The following is a 13,858-nucleotide window of genomic DNA, read 5'->3' as shown; positions in this document are numbered from 1 at the left end:
CGTCAAACTAACTTTCAGCCAATGTTTGAGCCCGCGATACTTTTCAGGGAGCCACCGGCAAGCCGAGGGTTAATCAATTACCTTCCAAACACTTGCTGTGTACAAAGTCCTACTTTTTTTTATTTGTTCATGGGATGTGGGCGTCACTGGCTGTGCCAGCATTTATTGCCCCATCCCTAATTGCCCTTGAACTGAGTGACTTACTCAGCCGTTTCAAAGGGCAGTTAAGAGTGAACCACATTGCTGTGACTCTGGAGTCACATGTAGGTCAGACCGGGTAAGGACGGCGGATTTCCTTCCCTAAAGGACATCGTTGAACCAAATGGTGTTTTGCGATTTTAATTCTAGCTTTTTATTGAATTCAAATTTAATCATCTGCTGTGATGGGATTCGAACCCGGATCTCCGGAGAGTTGCCTCGGGTCTCTGGATTACTAGTCCAGTGACAATACCACTATTCTCTATCCCCCCATAACACTGAAAATGTCTGCCGTTCACATTTCTATCCCTTTCCCTCTTCCAAGGACTTGTCACAGATCTTGCTGCACATCTACAGCATTACACCTGCTGATAGCTATTGATGCAACTAACTTGTACATAAGTGACTTATTTTACAGAGGGATTTTTCCCTCGACCTCTCTCTCCCTTCCTCTTCCCCTCTCTCCTTTCCCCCACTCTCCTCCCTATCCCCTCCCCCCCCTATCCCCTCCCCTCCCTATCCCCCCCCATCCCCTCCCCTCCCCTCCCTATCCCCTCCCCTCCCTATCCCCTCCCCCCCTATCCCCTCCCCCCCTATCCCCTCCCCCCCCTATCCCCTCCCCCCCTATCCCCTCCCCCTCTCTCCTCAGCCAGTATTTGACTCCAGAATACTTTCAAAGGGTTTTCCAACAACAATAAAGAGGAGGAATTTGGAATCCGGTAGTAATTGATTAAGTCTCTCTCTCTGTCTCTTCCTCTCTCCTTCTTAGCTGGGCCACACTGTGTTGGCAGTGAGGGAGAGGTGATATTGGACAGTTTGGCCACCAGTCTGTAACCTGTATGCTGAACAGGAACAGCAGGGCGAGTCCAAGCTAAAGGTGCTCTTACCTCAACCCACTCAGACTGGAAAGTGAGACTGTTCTTCATACAGGCAGGGAATCCGCGTACAGTCCAGTATGGAATGTGTCCCAAGGACTGAAGTTTATAAATAGCGTTTAAATAATAATTGTGAGATTTTGTTACTAAGTGAATTGATGGGGATGGGAGGGCGGGGTGAGATTGTTGTGGGAATTTTGTATTTTCTTACTGTGATGAACAATGTAATAAAAGAATTGAAATTTTAAATAGACATTGGCTCAGGTTAGAGTTTTGGGACAATTCTAAGAAGATTGTGTCGAGCCTCGATGTGTGGAAACGACCACTTGACCTCAATCTCTCGCTGTCGAGTGGAGAACGGTGTTGATTTTCCTTCAAAATATCAATTTAACAAGTTTCTTCCAGAGGTGTGTCCTCTCTTCCTCAGCAGGGTATGTTCAAACCAGCTCGGAGCAGGAGGCCATGCGACTCCTTTGAACCTGCTCTGCCATTCAGCAAGCTCGTGGCCTGATCATCAATCCCACCCTCAGTCCCCGCTGAGCACCCACAGCTTGCTGGACGGTGGAGAATTCCAAAGATTCACATCCCTGTGCATGAGGAAGTTTCTCCTTGTTCAGTACAAACTGACCAGCCCCCGATCCTGAGACTCCTATTTTGGGTTAAAACCAATTAAGCCCCTTGAGGATGGTTAAGAGTCAACCACATTGCTGTGGCTCTGGAGTCACATGTAGGCCAGATCGGGTAAGGATGGCAGATTTCCTTCCCTAAAGGACACTAATGAACCAGATGGGTTTTTACAACAATCGACAATAGTTTCACCATGACTGAGGCAAGCTTTCGATTCCTGATTTATTAATTGAATGTAAATTCTACCAGCTGCCGTGGTGGGATTTGAACCTGGGTCCCTCCGAGCATTAACCTGGGCCTCTGGATTACTAGTAAAGTGATGACATCCAATTAGCCCACTTTCTGAAAATCTTGACCTCCTGATATTTTGATGGTGGGGTGTATAAACTAATCTAGGCTGACACTCCAGCACAGTGCCTGTCAGAGCTGCCAGCCTCTGAATGAGACGTTCGACTTGGTTTCCTCACTCTGTGTCTGAGTAGCCCTGGCTGACTCTGTGGCCCCTTATCTGTCAGAGTGAGTTGATGATCTGCACGCACACTTTCCAGTTCTTCTGCCTAAAGTTAATCCTGAAGCAGGCCCAGGGACTCGCGGAGCCAGCTCCCTCCTGGAATTGCCGATTCTCTCGGGTTGATGTCAGAAAAAGGAAACCCCATGGGCAGAATATGTTGAAATTTTGGAAGAAGAGCGCGGGGGGGGGGGGGGGGGGGGAGGGAGGAACTCTCCCGAGTGTCCTGCTCAATATTTATCCTTAAACCAAGAGGAAAAACAATCTAGTTACAACCATATTGCTGTTTGTAGAACAAAGAAAATTACAGCACAAGGATAGGCCCTTCAGCCCTCCAAGCTGCACCGACCATGCTGCCCGACTGAACTAAAACCCCCTATCCTTCCGGGGACCATATCCCCCTATTCCCATCCGATTCATGTATTTCTCAAGACACCCCTTAAATCATATCTGCTTCCACTGCTTCCCCTAACAGCGAGTTCCAGACACCCACCACCCTCTGTGTAAAAAAAAAACCTGCCTCATCCATCTACATCAATGGGCATGAAGTAGAAAGGGTCGAGAGCTTCAAGATTTTAGGTGTCCAGCTCACCAACAACCTATCCTGGTCCCCCATGCCGACACTATAGTTAAGAAACCCCACCAACACCTCTACTTTCTTAGAAGACTAAGGAAATTTGGCATGTCAACTATGACTCTCTCCAACTTTTACAGATGCACCATAGAAAGCATTCTTTCTGGTTGTATCACAGCTTGGTATGGCTCCTGCGCTGCCCAAGACTGCAAGGAACTACAAAAGGTTGTGAATGTAGCCCAATCCATCACGCAAACCAGCCTCCCATCCATTGACTCTGCCTACACTTCCTGCTGCCTCGGCAAAGCAGCCAGCAGAATTAAGGACCCCACGCATCCCGGGCATTCTCTCTTCCACCTTCTTCCATTGGGAAAAAGATACAAAAGTCTGAGGTCACGTACCAACTGACTCAAGAACAACTTCTTCCCTGCTGCTGTCAGACTTTTGAATGGACTTACCTTGCATTAAGTTGATCTTTCTCTGCACCCTAGCTATGACTGTAACACTACATTCTGCACTCTCTCATTTCCTTCTCTATGAACGGTATGTTTTGTCTGTATAGCGCGCAAGGAACAATACTTTAAACTGTAAATATATGTGACAATAAATCAAATCAAAATCCTTTAAACCTTGCCCCTCGCACCTTAAACCTATGCCCCCTAGTAATTGACTCGTCTACCCTGAGAAAAAGCTTCTGATTATCCACTCTGTCCATGCCCCTCATCATCTTATAGACTTCTATCAGGTCACCCCTCAACCTCTGTCGTTCCAATGAGAACAAACCAAGTTTCTTCAACCTCTCCTCATAGGTAATGCCCTCCATACCAGGCAACATCCTGGTAAATCTTCTCTGTACCCTCTCCAAAGCCACCACATCCTTCTGGTAATGTGGTGACCAGAATTGAACACTATATTCCAAGTGCGGCCTAACTAAGCTATAAAGCTGCAACATGACTTGCCAATTTCTAAACTCAATGCCCTGGCTGATGAAGGCAAGCATGCTGTATGCCTTCTTGACTACCTTCTCCACCTGCATTGCCACTTTAATGTTTATAAAGTTTATTTATTTATTAGTCACAAATAAGGCTTACATTAACACTGCAATGAAGTTACTGTGAAATTCCCGTCAGTGACCTGTGTACCTGTACACCCAGATCCCTCTGCCTATCAATACTCTTAAGGGTTCTGCTATTTACCGTATATTTCCTATCTGTATTAGACCTTCCAAAATCCATTACCTCACATTTGTCCAGATTAAACTCCATCTGCCATCTCTCCGCCCAAGTCTCCACCCGAGCTGTATCCTCTGATGGTCCTCACTGCTATCTGCAAACCAACCAATCTTTGTGTCGCCCGCAGACTTACTAATCAAACCAGTTACATTTTCCTTCAAATTATTTATATATATTACAAGCACTGATCCCTGAGGAACTCCACTTGTCACCGCCCTTCCACTGCTCCCCTCTATCTTCTATGACTGAGCCAGTTCTGTATCCACCTTGCCAGCTCACTTCTGATCCCATGCGACTTCACCTTCTGCACCAGTCTGCCATGAGGGACCTTGTCGAAGGCCTTACTGAAGTTCATGTAGACAACATCCACTGCCCTACCCACATTAATCATCTTCATCACTTCCTCGAAAAACTTAATCAAGTTAGTGAGACACGACCTCCCCTTCACAAAACCATGTTGCCTCTCGCTAATACGTCCACTTATTTCCAAGTGGGAGTAAACCCCGTCTCAAAGAATCCTCTCCAATAATTTCCCTACCAATGACGTAAGGCTCACAGGCCTGTAATTACTTGGATTATTCTTGCTACCCTTCTTAAACAAAGGAATAACATTGGCTTTTTTCTAATCCTCTGGGACTTCCCCTGTAGCCAGTGAGGATACAAAGATTTCTCTCAAGGCCCCAGCAATTTCCTTCCTGGCCTCTCTCAGTATTCTGGAGTATATCCCATCAGGCCCTGGGAACTTATCTACCTTAATGTTTCTCAAGAACCCCAATACCTCCTTTTTGATCTCAGCATGACTCAAACTGTCTATACACCCTTTCCCAATCTCATCATCCAGCAAGTCCTTGTCTTTGGTGAATACTGACGCAAAGTACTCACTTAATACCTCGCCCATTTCCTCTGGCTCCATGCATAGATTCCCTCCCCTGTCCTTGAGTGGACCGACTCTCTCCCTGGCTATCCTCTTGCTCTTTATATATATATAAAAAAACGTTGGGATTTTCCTTGATCCTGCTGGCCAATGCTTTTTCATGACCCCTTTTAGCCTTCCTTACTCCTTGCTTAAGTTTCTTTTTACTTTCCTTGAATTCCACACTTGCTTTGTGTGTTCTCAGTCTCCTAGCTTTGACAAATGCTTTATTTTTCTCTTTGACTAGGCTCACAATATCTCCCATTATCCAAGATTCCCAAAACTTGCCAAACTTGTCTTTCATCCTTACAGGAATGTGCCGGTCCTGAATCCCTATCAACTTACACTTGAAAGCCTCCCACATGCCAGATGTTGATTTGCCTTCAAACATCTGCCCCCAATCTACATTCTTCAGTTCCTGCCTAATATTGTTGTAATTAGCCTTCCCCCAAGTTAGCACCTGAAATTGAGGACGACACTTATCTTTTTCCATCAGTACCTTAAAGCTTACTGAATTGTGGTCACTGTTCCCAAACTGCTCCCCTACTGAAACATCGACCACCTGGCCGGGCTCATTCCCCAATACCAGGTCCACTATGGCCCCTTCCCTAGTTGGACTATCTACATACTGCTTCAAGAAGCCCTCCTGGATGCTCCTTACAAACTCTGCCCCATCCACACCCCGAGCACTGAGTGATCCCAGTCGACATAGGGGAAGTTAAAATCTCCCACCACAACAACCCTGTTACTTTTACACCTTGCCAAAATCTGCCTACAAATCTGTTCCTCAATCTTCCGCTGGCTGTTGGGTGGCCTATAGTAAGCCCCCAACATTGTGACTACAGCCTTCCTATTCCTGAGCTCTACCTATATTGCCTCGCTGTATGAGCCCTCCGAGGTTTCCTCCCACAGTACAACTGTGATATTCTCCTTATGATGTGGAGATGCCAGCGTTGGACTGGGGCGTTGGTCTGTATCTTTAAAACTTGATTACTTGTAAAGACTCGCATTCCAACCATTATTTTGTAAATTGAGTTTGTGTCTTTATATGCCCTGTTTGTGAACAGAACTCCCACTCACCTGACGAAGGAGCAGCGCTCCGAAAGCTAGTGGCTTTTGCTACCAAATAAACTTGTTGGACTTTAACCTGGTGTTGTGAGACTTCTTACTATATTCTCCTTAACAGTGGTGCAACTCCCCCTTAGCTTTTACATCCCACTCTATCCTGCCTGAAACATCTGTATCCTGGAACATTAAGCTGCCAATCCTGTCCTTCCCTTAACCAAGTCTCTGTAATGGCAACAACATCATAGTTCCAAGTACTAATCCAAGCTCTAAGTTCATCTGCCTTACCTGTTACACTTCTCACGTTGAAACAAATGCACTTCAAACCCCCAGACCCTCTTTGATTAGTAATCCCACCCTGCCTGCTCTTTCTCTGAGTCTTTCTGGCCCCACTCTCTGGTTTCTCTTCAGTTAATTCACCTTTCCTTTGGTTCCCACCCCCCTGCCAAACTAGTTTAACTTAGTTGTGGGAGCTTGCTGTGTGTTAATTGGCTGCCAGTATTTTTTCTACCTTGCATTCTCCTTTAGGATGTTCTGAGGTGGCGTTGGGTGCTATATAAATACAAGTCTGTTCATTCCATGTCCACCTTACAGTTCATGCCGCACAGGCTGTGGACAGTTTAACAATGTTGAGTTAAAAGGACAGTGTGGTGGAGCTGGGACGGGGAGAGAAGGGATTGAGAAAGCCAAGGCGTTTGCACTAAAGGGCAAGCAGACCGAGATTAATTGTGTTCGGATTAAGTGAAGAGTCAACTAGATTGCTGTGGGTCTGGGGCACATGTCGGCCAGACCGGGTAACGCTGGCAGATTTCCTTCCCTAAAGGGCATTCGTTAACTAGTCCATTTTTTACAACAATAGTTTCACGTTCACTGAGACTCGGTGTTTTTTTAGTTCCGATTTATTTAATTAATTGAATTTAAATTCCTCCAGCTGCCATGGTGGGATTTGAACTCTGTCACGGGATCCCGAGCCCGGTAACATCACTGCTCTGCTCCCCTCTGTAAGTGGCGATCATTATTTCTTCAGGTTGCTCAGAGCCCCGCTGCTTGAGACAGCCTCCTCATCGTGTGGGCTGATACTTCTAACCCGGTGCCAGTTTGAGAGCCAAATGCTTCTCTCCATGGTAACCAGACACTACGAGTAAGGCAGGAGTGCCTCGGGGGGGCGGGGGGGAGTTAGTTGCAAGGTTCTCTCTCTCTTGACATGGGCCCTGAATGAGAGCACGGCCCCTAACCTGTCAGAGTGCAGTAACCCGAGCACACTCTGAAAGCTGTTTGTTAAAATTAGTCCCTAAAGCAGGTAGAGTGATTCCTAGCGTCAATCTCCCCACCCCCACTGGAATAGGGCACACTCCGCTTAATGAGATAGTGGCTGCTTTTTTTGGTGGGAGCAACCAGTTTCAGATTTCATAGAATCCCTACGGTGCAGAAGGAGGCCATTCAGCCCATCACACCTGCACAGACCATAATCCCACCCACACCCTATCCCCACAAACCTCATGCATTTACCCTAGCTAATCCCCCTGACACTAATGAGCAATTTAACATGGCCAATCCACCTAACCTGCACATCTTTGGACTGTGGGAGGAAACCGGAGCACCCGGAGGAAACCCACGCTGACACGGGGAGAATGTGCAAACTCCGCACAGACAGTGACCCAAGCCGGGAATTGAACCTGAGTCCCTGGCGCTGTGAGGCAGCAGTGCTGACCACTGTGCCGCCGTGCCACTCCCCTTTGAGTGATGAAGTGCTTCCTGACCTCCCCGCTGAATGGCCTAGATGTAATTTTAAAGGTGATGTCACTTTGTTGTGGACTCCCCTCACCACCAGCCCCCCACACACATCCAAAGGAGATAGTTTATCTCTGTCCCTATGCCATCAACTCTTAATCATCGTAAACACGTCAACTAGATCACCTCTTCACCTTCCATGCTCGAGGGAATTCAGGCCTACTTTGTCCTCGTAATGTCAGCCTTTTGGCCCTGGCGTCATGCTGACACTCCAAGGACAGTTTGGCCTTGCCTTGGAGGAAATGTTGAGTGTTTTAAGGAGTGTGATGCAAGGCAATAAAACAAAGCCAGGGAGGGGAGGGGTAGCTGGCTCCTGATCCTGATTTGGTTCCACATTCCCCCCCCCCTCCCACCACCCACAACACTCGAGAGGATTGAGGCACAGGAGTGAAAGTTTGTTGTGTTACCTTTCACATCTGGATATCCACTTACTTCACGAGATGGTTCTGGAGACTGCGAACGAGCGGCCATTCGTCTTTTAGAGATAGGAGGGGAAAGAGAAGTCAGGACATGGACTCTCTCTTTATGGGTCAAGGCATGAAGATTGGGGGCAGGTTGGGGTGGGGGTTTTCTGCCGATATAAGTTAGCCCTCTACCTGCAATGGACTTTGAAAGATTCTAAGGCACTGCACAGGAAAAGGACAGTGACATCTGATTCACATTAAATATGCAGAACAAAAACAGTCCATTTGACCGAGCCAGTTCATGCCAGCAATCTAGCCCCATCCGAGCCTCTTTTTAAAGTTTATTAGTGTCACAAGTGGGCTTACATTAACACTGCAATGAAGTTACTGTGAAAATCCCCTAGTTGCCACACTCTGGGCCTGTCCGGGTAACACTGAGGGAGAATTTAGCACGGCCAATGCACCTAATCAGCACGTCTTTCAGACTGTGGGAGGAAGCCGGAGTACCCCGGAAGAAACCCACGCAGACACGGGGAGAATGTGCAAACTCCACACAGACAGTGACCCGAGCATCGAACCTGGGTTCCTGGCACTGCGAGGAAGCAGTGTTAACCACTGTGCCACCATCCTCTCATCCATCCTCATCTAGCTCTGTATCAGCAGAGCCCTTCATTCCCTTCTCCTTCAACCCCTTGCTTAGCTTCCCCTCAAATGCGTCTTGCATGTCAGCTATACCCTGTGGTAGTGAGTTTGTAATCTTCTCACTGTCTGGGGATAGAGGTTTCTTCTGAATTCCTATGTATTTTCTTGGTGACTATCTTATATTGATGGTCTCTAGTTATGCTGTTTCCCCCAAGAGGCAGCATTCTCTCTGTGACCTCTCCATCAAAACTTTTCAGAATTTTAAAGATCTCTATTAGTTTATTCCTCAGCCGTCTCTTTTGAAGAGATGCTTTCTGTCAGTCTTTTCCGATGTATAATCTCACAGTTCTGATATTAGCCTCTTCGATCTATTTCTGCGCCTTCTCGAGTGTCTCTATATCTTTCTTACGATATGGCGGCCAGAACCGTAGACAGTAAATGTTGATAAAGATGTTGGATCATGCTGCGCGAGGGTGGGGTACTCCTGCCCAAAGGGCTGATAGAGAGATGAAGGTGACGGAAGAAAGATTCAATGTCGTGTCGAGCCTGAAATTTATTGAGGTGAGGGTGTAAGGGGATAAAGCGGAGTACAGACAGGGAAGGTCAGAGGAAATAGTGGATACGTAGCAATGGCAATAGAAGAAGGGAATGGGGTGAGAGGGAAGGGGAGGGGAGGATGGATTCAGTAAGTTGCTGGAGTCTGCCTATCTAATCCTCATAGCTAACTCTATTCTTGGCAATGTCCTCAGGACTCTGTCTCCTGTGATCACATCCTTCCTGTGACGTTGTGGCCAGAACTGTATGCCAGTCTCTCTTTCTAAGTAATTGGTTGTATGTGAGATATTTAACAAGAGCCGCACGGACGCACTGGAAATGGACGATTGAATGACAGGAGGCCGGTGTTATTGGTGAGGGAGAGATTGATACACAACTCCTCTGTGCCTCAATTGAAGTCAAACAGTTGCAGTTTTGGAATGCATCTGTCTAACAAGATCATTGTTATTATCTCTTCCCCTCTCTCTTCCATCCTAATTGAGAGAAGATGGCAGTTAATTGCGTGCGGTCGTTAATTATAAATTACTGGCGTTCACCTGGTAACCTGGTCTCCGTGGAATCGCAGGGTGGATTGCCCACGACAACCAAGTATAAAGCAGCAATTACCCAGGGAGCAATTAGAGTCCGTGACGTCAGCATGGTGCACATTACTGCAGCAAATCAATCAAAGCTGTGGTGTCCCTGTATTCTTCTCCCCATCCCCCTACCTTCCCTCCCCTTAACTCCCCCTACCTTCCCTCCCCCTCCCCAACCTCGCTTCCTCCTCTCCCCACCTTCCCTCCCCCTCCCCAACCTCGCTTCCTCCTCTCCCCACCTTCCCTCCCCCTCCCCAACCTCGCTTCCTCCTCTCCCCACCTTCCCTCGCCTCCCCCACCATCCCATCCCCCACCATCCTATCCCCCCACCTTCCCTCCCCCACCATCCCATCCCCCACCATCCTATCCCCCCACCTTCCCTCCCCCACCTCCCCTCCCCCACCATCCCATCCCCCCACCTCCCCTCCCCCACCTTCCCATCCCCCCACCTCCCCTCCCCCACCTTCCCATCCCCCCACCTCCCCTCCCCCACCTTCCCTCCCCCCCCACCATCCCATCCCCCCACCTTCCCTCCCCTCCCCCAGCTTCCCATTCCCTTACCTTCCCTCCCCTTATCTCCCCGACCTTCCTCCCCTCTCCAACCTCTCTTCCCCCTCCCCTAACCTTCCCTCCCCTCTCCCCACCTCCCCATCCCACCTCCCCTCCCCTCTCCCCACCTCCCCTCTCCCCAGCTCCCCTCTCCCCACCTCCCCTCTCCCCACCTCCCCTCCCGCCACCTCCCCTCCCCACCTCCCCTCCCCTCTCCCCACCTCCCCTCTCCCCACCTCCCCTCTCCCCACCTCCCCTCCCCTCTCCCCACCTCCTCTCCCCTCTCCCCGCCTCCCCTCCCCTCCGCTCTCCCCACCTCCCCTCCCCTCCCCCACCTCCCCCTCCCCTCCCCTCCCCCACCTCCCCCTCCCCTCCCCCACCTCCCCCTCCCCTCCCCCACCTCCCCCTCCCCTCCCCCACCGTCCCATCCTCCTACATTCCTCCCCTCCCCCTCACCCCACTTTCCCTTCACTCCCCCGCCTCCCCATCCCCCTATCTTCCCTCCCCCTCATGACCCTACCTCCCCTCCCCTCACCTCCCCTATCTTTCCTCCCCCTCCCCCAACCTTCCTTCCCCCTACCCCTACCTTCCCACCCCCTCCCTCCTTTCCCCCTCTCCAACCTCCCCTCCCCCCTCACCCTACCTTCCCTCCGCCTACCACCCTCCCCTCCCCTACCACCCTTCCCTTCCCTCCCCTCCCCTCCCACCTATCCCTATACTTTATCTCCGCGATGTTGCGGTTTAAAGGAACTATCCTCAGCCTCAAAAATAGTTAAGTAATTGGAGAAGGGCAGGAAGAGGTTCGATGGGACGAGAAGGATTTCAGTAGAGTGAGATTGATTTAGATTGTGTCGCTCCTGAGGCTATAGACAGAACATCACAGAATCCCTGCAGTGTAGAGGGAGGCCATTTGGCCCATCAAATCTGCACCCACTCTCTGACGGAGCATTCTACCCAGGCCCAGCAGCCCCACGTACTTACCCTGCTCGCCCCATTAATTTACACACCTTGCGACTCTAAAGGACAATCTAGCACAGCCAATCCACCTGACCAGCACGTCTTTCGGACTGTGGGAGGAAACCAGAGCACCCGCAGGAAGCCCACGCAGACACGGGGAGAATGTGCAGACTCCATACAGACAGTGACCCAAGACGGGAATCGAAGCCGGGACCCTGGTGCTGTGAGACAGCGGTGTTAACCACTGTGCCACTGTGCATTATGGGTTTGAATCCCACTCCAGGGACCTGAGGACATAAATCAAGGCTGATACTGCAGTGCTGTGCAGCTGGAGGGGCTTGCTGTCTTTCTGGATGAGATATTAAATCGAGGGCCCTCTGTCTGTTCTCTCAGGCGAGCATAAAAGCTCCCTCGGAGAAGAGAAGGGAGTTTTCCCGAGTGTCCTCATTAAAGTTACAGTATCCCTCAATCAACATTGCTGAGAAACAGATGATCTGGGTGATGATCACATTGCTGTTTGTGGGATCTTGCTGTGCACAATATTAGCTGCCGTGTTTCTTCCATTACTGATAGAGTCATAGAGGTTTACAGCATGGAAACAGGCCCTTCGGCCCAACTTGCCCATCCGCCCTTTTTTTTTGAAACCCCTAAGCTAATCCCAATTGCCCGCATTTGGCCCATATCCCTCTATACCCATTGTACCCATGTAACCATCTAAATGTTTTTTAAAAAGATAAAATTTAACACTCCTCTACTACTACCCCTGACAGCTTGTTCCAGACACTCACCACCCTCTGTGTGAAAAAATGTCCCCTCTGGACACTTTTGTATCTCTCCCCTCTCACCTTAAACCTATGCCCTCTAGTTTTAGACTCCCCTACCTTTGGGAAAAGATATTGACTATCTACCTTGTCTGTGCCCCTCATTATTTTATAGACCTCCATAAGGTCACCCCTCAGCCTCCTACACTCCAGAGAAAAAAGTCCCAGTCTATTCAGCCTCTCCTTATAACTCAATCCATCAAGTCCCGGTAGCATCCGAGTAAATCTTTTCTGCACTCTTTCTAGTTTAATAATATCCTTTCTATAATAGGGTGACCAGAATTGCACACAGTATTCCAAGTGTGGCCTTACTAATGTCTTGTACAACTTCAACAAGATGTCCCAACTCCTGTATTCAATGTTCTGACCGATGAAACCAAGCATGCCGAATGCCTTCTTCACCACTCTGTCCACCTGTGACTCCACTTTCAAGGAGCTATGAACCTGTACCCCTAGATCTCTTTGTTCTGTAACTCTCCCTAACACCCTATCATTAACTGGAGGAGTTACTCCAGTAACTACTGCTCGAAAGTTCTTCAGCGCTGTGGTTATAAAAGGCGCTATATAAATGAAAACCGTTCTTCTTTTCAATAAAAGGAAACAGTTTCTATTGATCAAAGTTACAATAATCAGAGATTGATGGCACAGTGGTTAGCACTGCTGTCTCAGAGCTCCAGGGACCCAGGTTCGATTCCAGCCTCGGGTGACTGTGTGGTGCTATGGTTCAGGTCAGAAACTCCAGAGTGTTTTAAGGAGCTCACTTGGATCATAAGTTTTGCATCTTGAATTTGGCGAGGATAAGCATGATATGTTTCACTTCAGGTATGATTCAAATGACCCACTGGGGAGCTTTTATCAAAGTTTTTTTCAGAATATAATTTACATGTATAGTAAGAACTTTTATCAGTTACAAGCAAGAAACAAAACAACCATGCGAATGTATAACCCTTAACAAAGATATCTAATGTGTTCCAATCAAACCAAAACCTTCCATGGACAAAACCCTTTAAACAAGTTCAGCACAGCAAAGCCTAATGCTCGCGTGATACTGGAATCGAGTCGTTTGGATGGAGAATTGAAAACTCTCAGTCTTGTAAATTCTAGCAGCCCTGTTGACATACTCAGAACAGTTTGAAGTCAGATAGATTCTGGTCAAGTCTCCAACAGCAGATTCTCCCCTTCAGAAGGCAAGATCTTGTTTTCAGATAACCAGTAGAATTTCCAAATAAAACAGGGAGAGAGAGAAACACTTCTTTACAGCTTGCTGCCCCTTCTAAAAAAAACTAACCTGCAGCTCAGAACTGAAAATTAAAGAGCTCCCGTCACCTGACCTGCCAACCAGTTTTCCCCCTAACAAGACAGAGTCATAAAACTCATCTCAGTAAGTACCTGAAAACCCCATTTAAGCCACTTATGGAGCAATAAAAGGACTCATCGTGGATAACCCGATGCCACAATGAGAGCTGAGAGCTACAGAAAACATGATTTAAAAAAAAAACATTTCTTAAAGGTACACTGATGTCACAGTGGACTCCGCACATTCTCCTCGTGTCTGCGTGGGTTTCCTCCGGG

This window comes from Mustelus asterias, chromosome 8, assembly GCF_964213995.1.
Source record: "Mustelus asterias chromosome 8, sMusAst1.hap1.1, whole genome shotgun sequence".
NCBI lineage: Eukaryota > Metazoa > Chordata > Chondrichthyes > Carcharhiniformes > Triakidae > Mustelus > Mustelus asterias.
The sequence above is the reverse complement of the archived record's forward strand: the minus strand, read 5'-3'. Positions refer to the sequence as shown.